The sequence below is a fragment of the Pinus tabuliformis genome, chromosome 5_1, assembly GCF_031772625.1.
Source record: "Pinus tabuliformis cultivar Carrire ecotype Pingquan chromosome 5_1, CPIR1, whole genome shotgun sequence".
Taxonomy (NCBI): Eukaryota; Viridiplantae; Streptophyta; class Pinopsida; order Pinales; family Pinaceae; genus Pinus; species Pinus tabuliformis.
Window position 1 is genome coordinate 393255685 of NC_142305.1, and position 22178 is coordinate 393277862.

Here is a 22178-nt window from a genome sequence, read left to right on the forward strand (position 1 = left end):
TTTGATTGATGCTTCTATGTGTGCCTGTGGATGTTTCTGCTTCTGTAATTTGATGATCAACGTAGAGGAGATTATGTATTATACATGTTCCGCTTAAATTGTATGATCAGGATAATCTCTGTTGAATATGTGTCATATTATTCAAAATTTCTACACCAATTACATATTGAGCCAACTCCCAGCATAAGCCTAGAAGAGAGCTCCAGAGATAATTCTAAATATGATTCTGAAGTAGAGTCCCAAGAGAAGTCTACTAGGGAGTCAGAGAACTCAGAGCCGTAGTCACAGAATAGGGGAAGTAAAAGTAAGGAGTCAGAAAAGGATACAGTCGAATCTATAGGAAAAACAGCTGAGAAAACCTCAACTAAAAAACAAGTTGAAATTCCCTCGACCTCCACCTAGTCAACAAAATCCCCAGTGATTTATTTAGAGAAAGAATGTGAGAATTTTAATAAAAATCTCCATACAGAGGGACAAGCACTTGAGCCACAGACTCCACAACATAAATCAACTCAAGAAATTACAGTAGATAAAACTGTAAGTACTCAAGAGGTAGAGCACATTCCTGCCACTCCTACCTCTGAAATTGTTTTGAGAATTGAGCAGATTCCTCCTTTAGATGTGTTCTATAGCCCAACCCACAAAGCTGTCGTCAAAAGGAAAAGAAAGAAGAGAAAGTTGGATGCTACAGTTTCTACTACTCCCGATAATGAACTGATGGATATTGTTTGGAAAGATTCACCCATCGACCCATCTGAGAACCTTACTAGACTATTGAAATTTGCAGGAGCCTATGCTACAACGACTATTGATAAAGAAAGAGAAGTATAAATGTTGCTCAGAGAAAAGGAAACCAAAATTTTGTTGTTGGAACAACAATTAGAGAAAGAAAAATATAACAAACAAGCAGAATTGCAAATAGACAAGCTCCAGCAAGAATTTGAGCAGATGCAAATAAAACATCAAGCCAACTTAGTAGAAAAGGAAGCGCAGATACAAGAAATACCAAATAAGTATAAGGATAGTCCAAATATTGATTAGCTTATAATTGAAGCGCTCAGCCTTAAATCCTAGCTGATGGACCAAAAAGAAATTCTATGCCAGAAGATCTCACACTTGAGTCCTTATTGCAAGACTAGTGACAAGTTAACGAGTTAAGTTGTTGACATGAGACTCGAATATGATGAAGTCTTGAAAAGAGTTTCCGACTTCATCACCTGGAAAAATTCAGAGGATGGGAGGAAGGCTGATTTTCCTATACTGGAGGAGTCCCATAAATAAATTCTATTTGCAGACTGGGATTCTCGGCTTAGACAAGCAGAAAAGGCAACAACGGCCGTAGTAGCAGCAAACAGTGTTATTGAAAACATCAATGAAAATTTACACAGCACAAACCTAGGGGCTGATCCGAATTGAAAGTGGCATCAATTCATGGTATTCATCCACCCATGGAATTTACCCATGGTATTGTAAGTGCAATCCACCCATGGTATTGTAAGTGACATCCACCCATGGTATTTGCCCATGGTATTTTGACATCCACCCATGGTATTCATTCACCCATGGAATTGACCCGTGGTATTGTGACATCCACCCATGGTATTCATTCACCCATGGTCAATTGGGTGAATGAATACCATGGGTGGATGTCACAATACCACGGGTCGATTCCAAGGGTGAATGAATACCATGGGTGGATGTCAAAATACCATGGGTCAATTCCATGGTTATATGAATACCATGGGTGGATGTGAAAATACCATGGGCAAATACCATGGGTGGATGAATACCATGGGTGGATGTCACTTACAATACCATGGGTGGATGCCACTTACAATACCATGGGTAAATTCCATGGGTGGATGAATACCATGGGTTGATGCCATTTTCAATTCGGATCAGTGCCAGAGTCTATACCAAGTTTTCTTTCGAATGTCAAACAGCTCGAACAACAGTGGAGCAACAAGGGAAAAAGAGGAAGCAATTAGGCAAATGACCAAGTTAAATTGAGAAGCATACTTGCAATATTTAGTTAAACCTTATAGCCAGTGGATGACCCTACGATGCCTAACCTCTTCCACGCAGAAAATGGTGCTAGCATTGACCAATTTCATGTTCATTGGACATTTGAACTCTGTAATTGGCCGACCGACATAGCTCAAACTAATGACGGACATTTGCGATCTCAATGATCAAACACAAAGGAGTTAGTCACCATGTTTTATTTCTATTTTTGTTTTTCTTTTGCATAATTTGAGGAAGGTCATTTAAACCTCCTCAACTATTTTGGTAATAATCCATTCTTAGGATTTATTATTTACTATTTAAACCCCTCTCATGCATTTAGAGACGGGTCCAGAAATTTTATCAAAAACAATCTTCAAAACATGCACTTCTATCCCTTTGAGGAAAATCTGGTGAAATGAATGGAACATTATTTCTTATCTGGCATATTCTACTGAAATTGCACTTTTGTACTCTTAGATGGTGTTGGATTGATTGGAAGTAGGTTGATATTGTTGACACACATGAGCAGAACTTATTACAAATGGTACTTTTATCTTGTGATTTTGTTTTATTTATGTATTAAGCAATAGTTTTTCTTCAAATTATTTATGTATGAAAGTTTAAATCTTGGTTAGCATTATTTCACTTTTGTATGGTGATGGCCTAAATCTTATGCTGAATACATGAATAATTGCTTATGCGATATATCTTTCACAATCGTTTTTGATAGCTATTTATCCGAAACAATTATTGTTAAAATGATTTCAATTCTTATTGCAGTTGAATGATCTTTATTACCAATTGCTTTAGGAAATTATTGTAGATCACATGTTTCAACTTTATTCTCGGGTATAGTCATAGCTATATAGTGTTTAAAAGAGGATATATGCATGTGATTATTAGTTTAGATTAGATTATGTTTAGCTTAAACATTCCTCTGAACTATCATATATCACCCCATCAACACTATGATAATTTATATTGGGAAACTAGTCCCATTATCCCTAGTCTGAGCCACTACACCAAACGGAAAAGGAGTTGCCAACCAAGGTCTGGGCCGGGTGGTTTTCCCCTATGTTGTAAGCAACGATTTTCGAGGCTTCAACAAATCCATATAGTTACTCAATGATGAGTGTTAGGTCCCTATACTACTCGTGTAACCAGTTATTGTTATTAGTACAACCCCCCTATTATATTGTTGTGCCCATGTAGTCCCCATATTGTTATTATTGTGCCCCATAGAATCCCACTATTGGTATTATTGTGCCCTTACATTATTATTGTATGTCGGCTCTGATTATATTATGACCCCTTAGACTCCTATATTTAGAAAGGAGGTCTTGTCATTTGTATCATCCAATAATTGTTCATTTGCCTAATATAAAGGAGGTTTCCCCCTCGAAGAGGCTTATTTCTAAGGTGTTCATCTATATTTTCTATCTTTTAGTGAGCTGGTTTCATAACATTTGGTATGAGAACTTGGATTCTAGGGTTTCGTTGCGCCAAACAGGTCATAGTGGAATTTTCGCTATAACTTTGTTTCTGTGATGTTTTAGATGTTAAGATAAAAACCCATTTGAGAAGACATTATTTTGAACCTTGGTTCCGAATTTCAGGTCTTGTCTCGTTATATTGTTGGACATATGATCTGAGGAAGTTAGCGTTTTTGCAAGCTCCATAATTCCATCTCAAATAGGTCATCGTGGAATTTTCGCTATAATTTGTTTTTTATGAAGTTTTAGATTTGGAAATTAAAACCCATTTGAGCCGAAAAATTGGTGAAGCTTGGGCCCGAATTTCTGATCTTGTTTTACTATATGTTCAGAGATATAATCTAAGACATTTAGGGTTTATGCAGGCTTTCGAATTACATCCCAAATAGGATACCTTGGGAAAATTGTCATAAATTTCTCTTTGAGCATCAGATTGAAATTTTGTAATAAGTTACAAAAGAGGATAGACTTTAGTTTTTTGTGTATCGGTTTTAGGTCCTAAGGTTCAAACAATGACACATGGCTCTTTGTACAAGTTTGCTCTACTGAACTAGTCTATAATTAGGTCATCGTGGGAGATTTGACATAACTCTTCCTTGCAGAATCCAATCTTGATCAGACTTGTGGGGTTAGAAAGAGGACTCAGAGGGATACTTCAGGACATAATTTTATAACTTGGAGATATGAAATTAAAGAGTTACATTGGTTTCAAGATCAAGCTGCTAAAATCAAGAAAAGGCGATATGAGGAAGTTTGATGGAAATGATCCGGTAAATTGGATACTATAGATGGAGAAATATTTTGATCTACATGAGGTGCATCTGTTACAAAAGGTATGTATTACATATTCATATTTAGAACCAAATCAATTTTTATGGTATAAAGGTCTTTGTTCTCATAAACCACTTGTTATGTGGTCAATTTTCATGGAGGAAATGATAGCACATTATGAGGATACAAAGAGAAACACCTTCTTTAGCCAATTGATAAATCTCAAACAAAAGTGTTCAATGGTAGAGCACATTGAGGACATTCAAAAATTAAATATAAGGGAAAATGATATTCCAGAGAAGTAGAGGATTGATGTCTCCATAGGGACTTTAAAGGATAACATTCAACATGAGGTTCGTCTATAGGAATCTGATCCATTGGAGAATGCATTCAGGTTGGCAAGAAAAGTGGAAATCAAAATTATGACAGCAAGGAAGTCTACCCCTCACAGCTAGAAAGATGTAAGTGTTGTTTCTCCTAGCCTTCCACAACCTACAAGGTTGACACCACAACAATTGGAAGAAAAAAGAGTAAAAGGGCTTTACTACAATTGTGGTAAAAAATACATTAAAGGTCATAAGTGTGCTGAGAAGAAATTATTTTACATTGATTGTGAAGAGGAGGAAGAAAATGATCAAGAAACATCAAAAGAAGAGGATATACACCAGGAACCAACCCCAGAGAAGGAAGAAATGAATCTGACCATATCTTGTAAAGAATTGGCAAGAATTACCACTCCTCAAACTCTCAAGATAGAAGTACATATCAAGAAGAAAAAGGTTCAAGAAGTGAAAGATCACATCGAGAAAGAAGAAATGAATCCAACCATATCTTGTAATGCATTGGCTGGAATTACCACTCCTCAAACTATTAAGATAGAAGGACATATCAAGAAGAAAAATGTTCAAGAAGTGAAAGATCACATCGAGTATCAAGAAATGAATCCGACCATATCTTGTAATGCATTGGAAGAAATTACCACTCCTCAAACTCTCAAGATAGAAGGACATATCAATAAGAAAAAGATTCAAGTAGTGAAAGATCACATCGAGCATCAACAACAAGTTCTCCAACTTTTAAAGGATAACGCCACTCTGGTGCAGAATTGAATGAAACAACATGAAGATCAACATCACAGTGAAAGAAGTTTTGATGTAGGCGATTGGGTATTTTTACGGCTACATCTTAAGCAAGCTATTTATGAGAATGAAATGTTGGCAATACTACATGCACTTAAGAAATGGCGACCTTACCCAATGGGAAGACACTTCAATGTAAAAATGGATCATGATAGTCTTAAATACTTTTTTACAAAAAAGATTATCTTTAGAAAAAAAGAAAAAATGGGTCACAAATATGTTGGGTTATGACTTTGAAATCATCTACAAAAAGGGAAGCAAAATGTTGTTGCAGATTCACTCTCAAGAAAGGATGAGGATGTGGAAGCATTGTTTTGTGCTATTTCTAATATCCAACTAGATTGGATAAACAAAGCAAGGGATGAATGGAAGAAGGATGAAGAAATGTGGCCACTCATTCAAAATTTTCAGAAGATCCCAGTTCAAACAATATTGTTAGAACTTGACGAGGAAGGAAAAATCATATTGGAACCTAGAGCAGTCATAGAAACAAGAACCTGATAGCTACGAAATCGATCAATTTCAGAGTATCTCATCAAGTGGAATAACTTACCCATTGAAGATTCCACATCGGAGGACAAGAATTTTATATGTAAGCATCAAGAACTACTCAAGCATTGGGGACAACACTTTTTAAAGGAGAGGGGCATGTTAGGTCCCTATACTACTCGTGTAACCCCTTATTGTTATTAGCACAACCCCTCTATTATATTGTTGTGCCCATGTAGTCCCCATATTGTTATTATTGTGCCCTATGGAAGCCCACTATTGTTATTATTGTGCCCTATGGAAGCCCACTATTGTTATTATTGTGCCCTTACATTATTATTGTTATGTCGGCTCTTATTATATTATGACCCCTTAGATTCCTATATATATAGAAAAGAGTTCTTTTCATTTGTATCATCCAAGAATTGTTCATTTTTGTAATGTAAAGGAGGTTGCCCTCTCAAAGAGGCTTATTTCTAAGGCCTTCATCTATCTTTTCTATCTTTTTGTGAGTTGGTTTCATAACAATGAGGCTCATCATCACCCCCTTACTGAAAGTGTTGATCATCCCCTGAGCAAATTAATCTATATCCATGTCCTTCATTTTTCTGGTGGCCTCCTTAACATCCCATTCTTCTGTTGTAGTTTCTTATTCTTGTGAATAAAATCCTGCCTTGCTCTCTATCACTTCCCACTACTTTCTTCTTTTAATTCTTTCATTCCTTCCAACATTCCTAAAAGCAGTGGTGGACTAAGTCTCAAGCCAATCCAATTGACTTTGAGTCTTTGTAGAGATTTCTTGTACATGGGTGTTTTCTTTAGTGCCTCTCTCATTCTCTGAGGAGAATGGTGTTCTCTGATTTTCAGGCTATAAGGCAAGGTGTTCCATCTTCTTTGGCAAGATTGCATGTTGTCATCTCCTAGCAACCTGAACATGTCTTCAAAGTGTGTGTCTGCTTTCTCTTGTGCAGTAAGGTACATAGGTGCAAGCTTAGGATCATTTGCAATCAGGTTATGGGTGCTGATGACATCCATTAGAATGGATGGTTCAACTCTGATCATAAGTGGTTTTGTCTCTTCTCTTTCCATTACCTTTTTCATCTCTGTAGCTCTCACCTCCTCATGACTCATCCATGATTCTAAGGCCATCAATTTCAAGTCTCCTAGCTTTGAATTTGGGTCCCACACATTCAAATCTATCAAGGCCAAGTTGTGTAGGTAAAACTCATACATCTTTGCTCTATATTCCAAGGTGCTTTGATCACATAGATCAGTGAATTATCTATAGTCTTGGAAGGGAATAGTGCCTCTCTGTGCTAAAGTCTTAATTTGGAATTGTAGCCGTTGTTCCTTGAGATACAAGGCATAAGACTTGGCTAGCATCCTGCTATGGATTTCCTCTAAGGATAAACTGGTCATAGCTGCCAATTGGTTTTCCCTTTATTGTAATTGTCCCCTTAGCCATGCATTCTCTGCTTCTATTTGAGCTTTCATCATTTCCTCTCTGTCCTTTATGCTACTCAGTTCTCTGCCCATCTCTTTCAATTTTTCCTCCATGTGGCCTACATCCTCCACTCTTTTTGATTTGGCAATTTGCATCCACCTATGTGTTATTTCCCTTTCTTTCTCAAGTTCAAAGAATAAGGGGATGGAAAAATTTTGTGGGATGACCCTACCCCCTTCAATGAAGCTGTAGTAAGAGCTGAGGTTGGTTTGTGGACTAGGCTCTCTAAGATCTGAGTCTTCCTTCTTTGTTTCTTGCTGAGTGATACCTTCTTGGTTCATTTTCTGAGTTCCCTATAGGTTTAATAGAGTTTCCTATAGGATGGTCTCTACTTCCTGTAGGTATTTCTATGTCTCCTGTAGGAGACCTTTTCCCTTTGATGAGGAAGACCTTGTGACATGCCTCTTGACATATGTGATGGGACAATTGGGAGAGGCTTGTCCTGATGATCCTTCTCCTTGATTTTTCTCAAGAGGAGCTATCTTTTCTTGTTGCTTTGGTGAGTCTTCAATAACAATAGGAGTTTTGGTGGGTGTTGGAGGTCTTCCTTACCTAATCCTTGTGCTCTTTCTTTTCCTAACGTATAGTGGGGTTTGTCTTTGTCTTTTTTCTTTTGACTTGATAGGTGTACTTAGGGCAGTAAGAGCAGCTGCTTCCTCCTTCTTTGTGGGTTTTGGAGATACCCTTGGTGATTCTTCCCTTTCTTTTCCTTGAACTGTAGACCTCTATTCTTCCTTTTTTTCTATCTCCTCTTTCTCATTCTCCTTGTCATCCTTGTCTCTCTCTTTCTCTTCTTCCTCTAGTCCCTCACTCTACTCATATGTCTCCTATTTTGTTTCTTCTTCTCTCTCTTCTTAATTTTCCTCTTCCTTTTCTTCATATTTTTCCTCCTCTGTTTCCTATTCATTTTCTCCCTCTGTTTCTTCATCCAATTGCTCACTCTGCTTACATGTCTCTGAAAGTTGTCCATGTAATAGGGAGTCTTAGGTTTTGTAGAGCATCTTCTAGGATTAGTTTGATCAACCAATGATGGGCTAGTTGTTGATGTTTTCCCTCGTGCACTTTGATGCTCATATCTATCAGTGATTGTAGAAGAAAGTAGGGTATACTTAACTTATTTTGAGGAGGTGTGTCTGCTTCAAATCTCAGTTCTTGGAGGAGTCTGAAATTATATCCATACACCACACTGTATCTCCCTTCACATGATATATATTTAATGAGGGGGTAACTAACTTCATTCCAAGGGTATGGAAGGCTTTCTCTTCTAACCCCATTTTTGTCATCCATTTCCTCCTACCCTTCCAAAAAGAATTTCTTCTTTGCAAGGGTGTTGTTTCCCTTATCTTCTTTTCTCCAAGGTAACCCTAAGGGGAGTGTGGTGATTCTGCTTATAACTTTAGGGGTGATTTCTATTGATAGGCCTTTCACCATAGTAGTGGCATGGATCTTAGTGAGGGATATGAGTGAGAGAGAAAAGTCTTTGGATACCTCATCATCATATCCTCTCATTCTTTCAAAGAAACACATCCAATTGTGCCTTGTGAAAATTTCTACTACAGCAGGGTGCTGATGAATTCTTACTGTGTTTGTAGTTCCCTCTTGTTAAAACCCCTGTTATCTTTCCCTCGTAATTGTGGAGGCTTGTATGGATATAATTCAAGAATTCTAGTGGGTGAGAGATTTAAATGATAACTCTGTAATATAATTCTCCTAGACTACAACTTCCTTAACTAAATGGAGAAATTTTCTTCTTTTTTTTTTAACTGGAAAATATGGGAAGGTATAGCTCCTACCTCACTAGTTACTGTCTGATGAGGACAACCTTTGATCTATCCTCCGTTAATGCCCATTGATAATCATGTAGATGATTGCTCTATATCCTGTAGGTCTTCCAGTAGGATCCTGTAGGTTTTCCTGTAGGATCCTGTAGGTGCCTCTATGCTGCAAAATTCTCATTGTCTATTGTAGGTGTTGCTTCAAGAAGGCCAAGGCAATCCTTTTTTCAATGAATTCTCCAGATTGCTAATGCTCTTTAGTGTGGGAATCAATGTTTTATTTCCTTATATGGATGATCGTGTGGGATGGTGTGCTAGCTGTCTAAGTAAGAGAACCTCCTTTTGGACTGTTGGTCCCAATATCAGTCCATCATTTCACCTCATAATCATCTCCCACTTCATTCCTCCGTAGCTTAACCATTTTTGGCATTATCTCATTTTTCTTCTGAGTTGAATGTTTCCATGTGTGGATTGGTCTAACTGTTTTCTCCTCGTCGACTGACCGAAGGTGGCCAAGTTAATTGGCCACCTTTTCTTATAAAACCAACTCCTACATAATCCTACATTTTTTATCATATCATGCTAACGAGAGAGCATGAGTAAGATGACATACCTATGGGTAAGATGCCTTGATGATGATGCTTGTTGGAGAATGATGTCCCTGTGCTGTGTTTTTGCTACATTTTTTTTTATTGGCCTCTTTTGATGCTTGTTTCCTTGGATGTGCAGGTACTGGAGAGTGATGCTAATGATCTTGCTGCTATTGCTGAGCCCTAGAGGAGCTTCCTTAACCTTGGAATCTCTATGCTGAAGATGGATACAACCTTGTGAAACTCCCTTGGTGGGATAGGCTGCTACAGGATTTCCTACAGGAAACCTACAAGATGTCTTGTAGTTGCCTCTCCCCTAAACTTTCATACCTTTTTTCAGTTCTGGAGCATGAGGATTGTTGACAAGAGTAGAGAAGTCTTAGGTACCTATACTACTAGTCTAACCCCTATTGTTATTAGTGCAACCCCCTTATTATACTATTGTGCCCATGTAGTCTCCAAATTGTTATTATTGTGTCCCATAGACGCCCATTGTTGTTACTATTGTGACCTTATATTATTATTGTTATGTCGGCTCTGATTATATTATGACCCCTTAGACTCCTATATATAGAAAGGAGGTCTTGTCATTTGTATCGTCCAAGAATTTTTCATTTGTGTAATGTAAAGGAGGTTTCCCCCTCGAAGAGGCTTAATTCTAAGGCATTTATCTCTCTTTTCTATCTTTTTGTGAGCTGGTTTCATAACATTTGGTATCAGAGCTTTGAATTCTATGGTTTTGCTGCTCCAAACAGGTGATCGTGGAATTTTTGCTATAACGTTTTCGCTATGAAGTTTTCAGAAGATACAAAAAAATATCATTTGAGAAGAAATCGATCTGAACCTCGGGTCCGAATTTTAGATCTTGTCTCGCTATTGGTTTGGAGATATGATCTAAGGAAGTTAAGGTTTTTGCAAGCTCCAAAATTTCATCTCAAACAGGCCATCATGGAATTGTCGCTATAATTTTTTTTCTACGAAGGGTCAAACTCTGAAATTAAATCCCATTTGAGTTGAAGTATTGATAAATCTCAGGTCCAAATTTCAGATCTTGTGTCGCTATATTTTCGGAGATATAATCTGAAGAAATTAGGGTTTTTGTAGACTCCCGAATTACATTCTAAACAGGTGACCTTGGGAAAATCGTCATAACTTTCTCTCCGAGAATCAGATTGAAATTTTGTAAGATGTTACAGAAAGAGAACGAACTGTAGTTTTATGTGTATATTTTTTAGGTATGAAGGTCGCAACAGTGACATGTGGAACGTCGTACAAGTTCACTCTACTGAAACATTATATAATCAGGTCATCTTAGGAGATTGGGAATAACTCTTTCTTGGAGAATACAATTTTGATCACACTGGTGGCATTGGAAATAGGACTTAGAGGACTACTGTAGGAAGAAATTTCAAATCTTGGAGAGCGACAATTACAGAGATACAATAGATTCAATATCGAGCTCTTACAAAGTGAAAAAAGGTGTGTAGTTTTTTTTTTAATTTTACATAAGATTGGTTTGAAAAATTAGTTTTAACGAATTCAAAGGGCATAATGAAGTATTATTAGCATTAATTGATACTTCGAAGAAATAAAATGGAAACACCTAGTAAGCAACCTGAAATCTCTAGCATGAATCATGATGAAGAGGAAGAAATGCAACATGATATATCAAAATTATGAGACTAAGTGCAACAAAATTCACTCTCACAAAAAGTAACTGAAGCTAAGATGGATGGTTTAAAGAAAGGTGTGGAAGATAAAATGAATGGTTTAAAGAAATACATGGAAGCTAAGATGGATGGTTTGGAAGCTAATATGGAAGGCAAAATGGATGATTTAAAGACATATTTGACAAAGTTGCTACAAGAAATGTTTACAAACAGAAAAAAGGTAGTAAAGGAAACTCATGATGAGAACAAAATAAATTTTAATCATGATTTCATAGACTTTGTAACATTGGATTGAAGACCTACCATGTTCCAAAGATCGATATGAGGAAGTTTGATGGCAAGGATCCCAGAACATGGATACTATATATGGAGCAATTTTTTGTTCTCCATAATGCAAAACACACAAAAGGTACGTATTGCAACTTTATATTTGGAACCAAGTCAGTTTTTATGGTATCGATGGCTTTTCTCTCGTAAAAAAATTGTCACTTGGAAAATTTTTACAGAAGAAATGATAGCACATTATGAGGATACAAAAAGCAACACCTTTTTAGCCAATTGATAAATCTCAAAAAAATGGTTCAATGAGGGAGCACATTGAGGACTTCCAAAAATTGAACATAAGGGTAAAAGATATTCTAGAGGAGCATAGGATTGATGTGTTCATAGAGACTTTAAAGGATAACATCCAACATGAGGTTTGCCTTTGGGAACCTGATTCATTGGAGAAGGCATTCAGGTTGGCAAGAAAAATGGAAAGAAAAATTATGGCAACAGGAAAGCCTACCACTCACAACTATGGAAGTGTTGTTGCCCCTAGCATTCCACAACCTGCAAGGTTGAAACCACAATAATTGCAAGAAAAAAGAGAAAAAGGGATTTGTTACAGTTGTGATAGAAAATACACTAAAGGACATAAGTGTGCCAAGAAGAAATTAATTTACATAGATTGTGAAGAGGAGGAAGAAAATGAAGAAGAAACGTCAAAAGAAGAGGATATACACCAGGAACAAACCCTAGAGAAAGAAGAAATGAATCCTACCATATCTTGTAATGCAATAGTTGGAATTACCACTCCTCAAACTATCAAGATATAAGGACATATCAAGAAGAAAAAGGTAATAGTGTTTATTGATTCGGGTAGTACCCATAATTTTATTCATTGTAAGATAGCCAAGGAATTGAATTGCTTCCTATATCCAGAACTAGAGTGTCAAGTGATGGTTGCCAGTGGAGGAACCATAAATTACTCTAGAATGTGCCATAATATCAAGCTATCCATGGGAGAATATGTATTGAATAGCCCAATGCTTTCCATTCCAATGGGTGGTGCTAATGTTGTACTAGGAGTCCAATGGCTACAATCCTTGGGTAAAATAACTTTTAATTTTCAAGAATTTTTCATGAAATTTTCTTCAAAAGGAAAGGAATTTGAATTAAAGGGTATCACAGGGAAACCGAGAACGATAATCATCTCTAATGGAATGACAAAGCTTCTAAAGAAATAACAAAGAGGCGTAATTGAACAATTATGTTCACTAGAGGTTCCCACATCTAAATCATCTTTTTTTCTAGATCTTAAAAAAGCCTTGGATAATCATTCCAATGTATTTGAGACTCCCAAAGGCCTCCCACCTATTCATGATCGTGATCATGCTATTCATTTTATTCTAGGAAGTGTTCCTCCAAAAATCAGGTGTTACAAATATCCATATGCCCAAAGGAGTGAAATTGAACATATGGTTGTAGAAATGCTAGAGGTTGGTATAATTATCCAACCAAATTCGATAAACGAAGAAAGGGATGCATGGAATAATGAAGAAGAAGGGTGGGTACTCATTCAAAATTTGCAGAAGATCCCAATTCAAACAATATTGCCATAACCTGACGAGGAAGGAAAAATCATATTGGAATCTGAAGCAGTCACAGAACCGAGAAATCAACAGTTACGAAATTGATCAATTTCAAAGCATCTCATCAAGTGGAAGAACTTACCTGTTGAATATTCCACGTGGATGGATGATAAATTTATATAGAAGAATCCAGAACTACTCAAGCATTGAGGACAACACTTTTTGAAGGAGAGGAGCATGTTAGGTCCCTATACTACTAGTGTAACCCCTATTGTTATTAGTGCAACCACCTTATTATATTGTTGTGCCCATCTAGTCTCCGTATTGTTATTATTGTGCCCCATAGAAGCCCACTATTGTTATTGTTGTGACCTTATATTATTATTGTTATGTCGGCTCTGATTATATTATGACCCCTTAGACTTCTATATATATAAACGAGGTTGTGTCATTTGTATCGTCCAAGAATTGTTCATTTGTGTAATGTAAAGGAGGTTGCCCCCTCATAGAGGCTGAATTCTAAGGCATTTATCTCTCTTTTCTATCTTTTTGTGAGATGGTTTCATAACAAGAAGAGTTGCTATGAATGGTAGGTGAGAGGTATAGCCCTTAGGTATTGTTCCTCTATCCTCTATTCTCACCCTCTTCTATTTTTTTTTTTCTTCTTTGAAAACTACATATTTTTTGAATTGACTTATTGGATGGATGCAAGGGTAAGAAGGTGATCAAAGGCATGGTCATGATGTGGTGGAGTGATTTTTTCTTTTTTTGACACAGGCTGGTCATCCCCTTGCTCTAGGGTCACTTTTCTTGGGATTCCAAAGCCATTGCAATTCCTACAGGAAACTCATGTAGGTTTTCAGGGAATCTTGTAGGATTATAGGGAATCCTATAGAAAACACAGATGATGTGTAAACTGAGCCGGAGGAGTTCATAAATAGATGGATTGATGGGATGATGAATAATATGGGATGGAGGAATGAAAATATGGATTGTGTAGGTCCTTATGTTCCTCTCAAGTTGCGCTGATCCTCCACCTGCTGACCTGCAAACAACATTTTCAAAAAATTTCTTTCCTCTTTTTTTTCTTTTTTGAAAACAACTAGTCTACCTCCAAGAGGTTCTCATCCTAGCCGCTTACCTTGGGTGCCCCAAAAGAGGTTTTCACCCAGATATATTTTTATTTTTTCTTTTCTTTTCAACACCATTGGGCCGCCTCAAGAGGTTTTTAGCCCAACAGTGGGACTAAGGTGCCTCATGGAGGTTTTCACTTCGGTCTCTTTTTTTTTTCTTTTTTTCTTTTTTGCAGGGATTTGATGGGGTAGAAGCTAAGACTTGCTCCACCACAATCACTATCTTGATAATTCCATTGATGAATTTTTTCTTTGACAAGGGCTTCTTGTAGACTTTCAACTGTACCCATTGACAAGTAAAGGGATAGCCTCTGCATCAATGGTTCTTATCTGTACTGAACCATTATCATGACATTTTTCTATGAAATAAGGCCCTAACCATCTAGTCCTTAATTTCCTTTTAAAATCCTTGTATCTACAATCATACAACAAATCCCAATCACCTTCTTGAAACTGTTTGTCATTTATGTTCTTGTCATGCCAAATATTCCTTTGAACTTGAGTCACCTCTATGTGTAGGAGGGCCTGCATTCTAAATTCATCTACCCCATTCAACTGGAGCAATCTTTCTTGTTGTGCCTTGGTGATATCTAGATCTAGTTGTGCTGCCATTCTTAAACTTTTGTATTCAAATTCAATGGAAAATAGGGTCTTCCTCCCATAAACTAGCTCATAAGGAGTGAATCATGTGGTGGTCTTCCATATGGTGTTGTAGGCCCAAGTGGCCTCAACTAATCTATCTGCCCAATCCTTTCTGTTGTTGCTAATCACTTTGGTCAGAATTCCTTCCATCGCTATGTTGGTTACCTCCACTTGTCCATTAGTTTGTGGGTGGTAAGGAGTGGTTGTTCTATGCTTAATCTTGTGTTGGCTCAACAAATTTTCAATCATGTGAGATGTAAATTGATTGCCTTGATCAGTGACCAGTTATCTAGGGTACCCAAACTTGTAAAATACATTTTCCTTTAAGAACTCAATGAATTTCTCTTTTGTTTCTACTTTGATGGATTTGGCTTCAACCCACTTGGTTAAATAGTCAGTGCACACAATGATGTACTACTTTTGCCTGGATGAAGGGTCAATGGGTCCAATCAAATCTATGCCCCACTTGTCAAATGGCTTGAAAGTCACTTGAGGTTGCAGAGGAATTTCATCCCTTTGGGTAGGTTTCCTGATCCTTTGGCACTGATCACACTGACTAGTATACAGTGTAGGCCAATAATAACTAGCTTGTAACACCTTGAATGTTGTCCTTTTGGATGCAAAGTTACCTCCATAAGGCCCATCATGACAGGTCAGAAAGATGTAAAAGACTTCCTCCCCCCTGACACATCTTCTCATAATTTGATCCGGGCCTAATTTGAGGAGGTTACCCCCAATCCAAGTGAATGGGGTACTCTCCCTTGCAATCTTGCTCTTTTCCTTGGAGGACAAATTTGGTGGAAACTGTGCAGACACCAAGTAATTTTCTATGTCAACAAACCATGGATAGAGAACTAAAATGGCGAATAAGTGTTCATCTAGTAACTAATCATCAACCATTCCTTCCTCCCCTGCAAGAAAATGTTAGAAAATTATATATTACGGAGCATTGAAACACATAAAATATTGCAGAAATATAAACACAGAGAACGCATAAAACAAGAGAGACACAAATATACGTGGTTCACCCAGTTTGGGCTACATCCACCCTGAACAACCAGTCCTTCCTTTCTATTATCCAGCAAAATGAAGAGACACAACCTACATCAAATCCGTTGTAATATCCTCTGTTTTCTCTCACAGTCTCACCTCTCAATTTCTCGCTCACAGAATACACATCTATATCTCAACCTCTAATACAATGCCCTCATACAAAGAGAGGGGTTGCCTTCTAGGGCAAAAAACCCTAAACTAAACATAAGTTATACCATCAGATCATCTGCCTGATGAACGACCCAGATTGACTAGAAATTACTATACTTTTACAAGGAAATTTTACATTTGTTTTTAGCTTCGGGGGCGCTGGCCCCCTGACCCCCTAGCCGGGGGGGATCGGCCCCCCCGCACCCCCACGGGGGGGAAAAGTCCCCCCCGCGTGGAGGGGTGTACAAACTTCCTGGGGTATACATCTGGCTGAAACAAAGACCTCTGAACAATCATGCTCCACACACAACAGAAAAGTCAATCTGGATAAAAAATATACAACAACATTCTCCTTGCCAGGCTTATCAATAATAGTTATATCAAATTGTTGCAATAAAAGTAACCATCTAATAATTCAGGAATTTACATCAGGTTTATTCATCAAGTATTTAATTGCAGCATGGTCAGTATGTAAAAATGTTTGGTAACTTGTAATGTAACGCCTAAATTTGTTCAATGAATGCACAACAGCTAGGAGCTCTTTTTCAGTCACTGTGTAGTTCAGTGCAACTTTTGACAGATTCTTACTGATGAAGTAAATGGCATAAGGTAGCTTGTCATCTATCTGGCCTAAAGCTGCTCCTATGGCTTTGTGAGAGGCATCAGTATGTATGTGGAAAGGAAGAACCCAATTTGGGCCTCGGAGAATAGGGGCAATAGTAAACTTGTCCTTTAGGGTGTCTAAGACCTCTTGACATCTTTCTAACCATAAAAATTCAGAGTCTTTGGCCAATAACCCAAATAAAGGAGAAACTAATTTGTTGAAGTCTTTTATAAATCTCCTATAGTATCCAGCTAAGCCTAGAAAACTTCTGACATCCCTCTATTTTTGTGGAGGTGGGACCCTTTGGATGATGGCTATCTTATTGGGGTCCCCCCTGCAGCCCTTTTTGGGATGTTGAATGACCTATAATAGTCCTTGCAGTCATCAAGAACTCACATTTGTTATCGCTAAGGGACAAGCTCATTTAAATTCATTTGTTCAGCACCTTACCCAAGTTGGAGAGAGCCTCTTAGAAATCACAGCTATATGGTGCAAAATCATCCATATAAATTTCCACTGCATCATGGACTAGCTCAGCAAAGATACTCAAGACTACCCTCTAGAAAGTGGCAGGGGCATTGCATAGGCCAAAAGGAAGGACCCTATAAGAAAAATTACCTCAAGGACAGGTGAAGATGGTTTTATCCTTGTCCTCTAGGATAATATGTAGTTGATTGTACCCGTTGAACCCATCTAAGAAAGAGAAAAACTTTTTCCATGCCAGGCCATCTAACACTTGGTCAATGAAAGGTAGAGGGGAATGGTCCTTCTTTGGTGCTTTGTTTAACTCTCTATAATTGACACAAATCCTCCACTTACCATTTTTCTTTGGAACCAACACCAAAGGAGAAACCCACTCACTGTTCAAGATAGGGTAAATGAATCTTGCATCCAGCAGCTTTTGCAGTTCTTCTTTGAATATATCCTTGAGAGCTGGATTCATTCTCCTTTGGGGTTGTCGGACTGGTTTGCAACCTTCTTTGATATAAATGTGGTGAGTACACACTGAGGGGTGCACTCCCTTCATTTCTTTATAACTCCAAGCGAAGGCATCCAGATGTTCCATTAGCATGTTACACAACTCTTCTTCTTGGTGTACAGAAAGAGAGGGGTTGATTTTCAAAGTACTTTCAGGGTCAAATTATATTGTCTTGACAAAAGTAGGGTTTGAATCAGCTAAGAATAGATCAATCTGATGGTTTCTCTTGGTTTCCTTTACTACTTCCTCTAAGGATGAGGTGTTGGGAGTTGGATTTTGGAGTATGTGTTCATTCAAATCATTTTCATCCAGTTGTACTCTTCCCATTGAAGCTTCTAGGGTATAGAGTTGGGCTGAGTATACTTCATCTTCTTCCTCCTCTTCTAGACATAAAGGTAAATCATGTTCTAAAGATGGCTGAGTAGGATAGTACAAGACCAACTACTTGGACAGATGCCCATTTTTTATAATCATATTTCCAGCCCTACAGCTGATGTAGGCATCGACAGTGGCTAACCAAGGCCTCCCAAGTATGAGACGATAACCATTGAGCTTGGCCTTAGGCTGGAGAAGCAGGAATTCTGTAGGGTACTCCCAGGAGTCAATGGAGACCATCACATCCTCAACAATCCCCTCAGGGGCTACTGTGGAATGGTCTGCAAGCTGCAAGATTGTAGTGGTCTTTCTTAATGAACCCTGGAGATTTAGCTTGAGCATGGTTTCCTTAGTCATCACATTAATGGCAGCCCCAAGCTCAATCAAGGTGTGTGGGAGAATGGTGACATTCATGTGCACATCTACTACAGGGCTTCGAGGGTCTAAATACTTTGGGCAAATTACCTACCCCAGAATTAAGTTGGACAATTGTCCAATGACATTAATGGTAGCGGTGTCTCTTTTTCGCCTCCCTGGATGTTTGAAACACTTCTCTTTAATCAGTTTATTGTAAATAGGTACATCCTTAATAGCTTGGAGAAGTGGAATTTTGACACATAGGTTTTTCAATTCACCTAGAAGTTCATTCTCTGCTGGGGTAGGCTAGACTAGATGAGTTAATATTTCAAGAAAGGGTGGTGGATTTACTCTAGGCATACTTTCCTCTCTTTCCTCCTCACTCTCCCTAGGTGGAGATGGAGGTTGGTTGTCCGAGAGAACTCTCCCAAACCTTAGGTTTATTTCTTGAATTTCCACAATATAAGCAGGGTAGGATGTCTATCCACTGTATACCTATTGTGCCTGTCTATTGTTCAGGTTCTGATTTGGCTACGCAGACATTTGAGGTTGTTTAGGTGGAGCAAGGTATAAAATCTGTGGTTGAGTAGGAGGTGAAGGCAATAAATCTGGAGGATTGTTGTATGGGGACCTCCACCTCTAGGGTTGTGCATTCCACTGAGGCTATGGAGGAGTATATGGCTGAAATGAATGGTTCATCGACTGGGAGTGGTACTGAGGTGCAAAAGACCAAGGAGAAGGTGTAGACCAGGAGGGATGAGCAAGGGGTCCCCAAGAGGGAATGGATGTGTTTTGGTTAGGGTTTTAATATGCATAGGATGACCCTTGCATGCCCTGCTGGTATGGTCAAGGCCCATGAGGTCTCATTTGATTTATGTAGCAGAGTTGTTCAGTCAACCCTTCAGTTCCCTGATACACAACTTTTAGTTCTGCTAGAGAAGGGCACTTGTCTTTGGAGTGGTTTTCTTCACAGACCGAGCAGATTTCTATAAGGTTTAATGGACATTCATTCCTAGGATGCCTCCTTGTGCATCTAGGGAATAAGATGGCTAATGATCTCTTTGCTTCCTCCTACTTTCTCTTGATGTGTGTAGTGTCCATATGTAGGGCAAGGGTTTGCAACATTTCACTCTTGAAATATTCCAACATATTTCCAATTTCACCTTTTATGGATGTGTTGGAAGAGGATGAGCTGGCCATTGGTTGAGTACCCCTTCTATTTTCCTCACTGCCCTAGAATGATTCTTAAAGACAGTATTGATATCGTCATAGGGTAGCTGGTAGATGTCCCCACTTGCTAGTAGGCTTAGGGTATCTAGAAGATCTTCCCTTACCCTCTTAGCAGGACTATCTTCGGTGACTCAAGGTCAAGTGTGCACCTAGCCCTTTTGTAGCTAAGCTGGAATCTTTCCTCATAATCCTCCAAGGATTCATCATGCCCCAAGGTCATTCTAAAAATTTCCTCTTTAGTGTCTTTGGACCTGCAGTAGTCCCGATACTTATTGTTGAAGGCTTGCTGCATCTGAGCCTAGGTTGTGATGCTATCCCTGGGTAAACCCATGAACCAACACAAATCTGCATCCTTGAGAGTGGATGGGAATAATTTCAACTTTTGATCATTAGTGGTGTAATCATAAGTTCTGCATATGACAACGAACTCAAACAAGAAAGTATTTGGATCTTCTAAGGTCAGGCCATGGAAGTGAGGAAGAGCAGAGGGGTTTATGTTCACCTTGGCATCCCCAATGGTTTATTTGATGGGAAAAGCACCTTCAATTCTTTCTCTATCTCCTCTGTCATTCCTATTTTCAGCCATTAAGTCAATTGGCATAGGTTCTCCTTCTTCTTCTCCCCCTGTAGGCTCTTCAAAAATATTTGGTTATTCACTTAAGGGGTCTTCCAATTCATAGCCACCGATGAAGAGGGAAGATTGGCTATTTCAAGTGGTGGGGGTATTTGGTAGAAATTTTCCTAAGTTATCCATATTCCTACAAGGCATGAAAGAAGTTTTTTTGTTTTGTTTTGTTTTTTCAAGCTTTGAGACTAATTGCAGAATTGAAATAACAAATTGAATGGATACTAACTGTTGAATGAAATCTCACTTGCAGAATGGAAAAGAAAGAAAACCAACTTACAATTACTCTTGCAGAAATGAAGCTAATAGCTAAGAATGAAAGAGATAAGAAATGGAAGAAAGAAAGCATAAATCACACCTTACTCAGACACCTCCCCGACAACGGCGCCAAAAAGTGATGAGCACCAGTATTGCATCAAGAATGTTCTAACTCCTGGGGCTACCAACTTTAGTTTATCAACCCGAGGTTCGTACAAACTTGGAGATGACAGTGTTGTATACACAAGTAGATGTGATGGGTCCACTCTTTGTCACTACTGAGCTGGCGATAGAGCACTATGGTTTCTCAAGCCAACCTTCTATTGATTGAGAAGAAGTTTGATTACCAATGAAGGAAGGGGAATTTTGCACTAATTGGGGGAATTGAAAAATTGTTTACTGCAGTAAGCAATGACTGAAATCAATACTTTAAACATGCCACTCATCTAACTAATTGCTAAGAGAGATATTGCTTTAGAAGAATTCTAAACTAACATGTGTGTAATCCTAACTGTCCTAGGCATGCAATCTGATATAACTAAACATTCTACTGCTATGCGTATGAATGAACACAATAACTCTTTTTTCCTTTTTGTCCTTTTTTTTTAAAATGTGAATGCTAAATCTTCTTGGTGATGTGGCAAGTGGGTTATAGATGGTGATGTAAGGTCATATGGTTTGGGAGGCAAGTAGGGGTATTCTCCTATTTTCCTGGATGCTTTTTCCACAAATCGGCCTCAAAACAGGCCACTATAGGTCGTCCTACAAGATGTCCTAATGCTTCCTATAGGATGTCCTAATGCTCCTGCATGATATGGCCGAGAGAAATAAGAGTGATTTGGAAGGTGTTATAGGGCTTAGGGAAGGTGAATGATGGAAGAAATAGGGCAAGGGAGTGGCTAGGACTTCTTCAGAGCTCAAAACATAGTTTTTAAGATGGTTGGATTTGCTCAACAAACTTGGAAAGCTTTTCATATGGAATGATGAATTGGTTGAGGGACTTGGTGGATTTTGGTGATCATGGATGGATGATATTAGGTTGGGGTTTTTTGCATGAGATCTTCATGCACTATTGAAACTCCTGCAATACATACATTACTGGCATTTATCCATGAATCATATTAAACAAGGAAGATTTCCAATCAACCTAAGAAAACAAAATTTCATTATTTAGTTTCCTAGTTCATGCATGGAAATACTTGTAAAATATTGTGAAACACCATGAGATCCAATACAAAGCTTAAGATATCAGAAATCACAATTGAAACCTATCTTTGAAAACTGAAAAGATGCTGGCCTAAGTAGCAGAAAACCCTAAATTCCATAAAAAATCAGAATTCTATCTTTTTGGGGCTGAATAGGAGTTTATCCTCAAACCATGGTCCCTGAAGGGAGGAGTGAGGCAAAATCCACCTACTATTAGCCTTTTTGGTATTCCTTTTCCTCTCTAAACTACTGCTAAATCTATGCACAAATGGAAG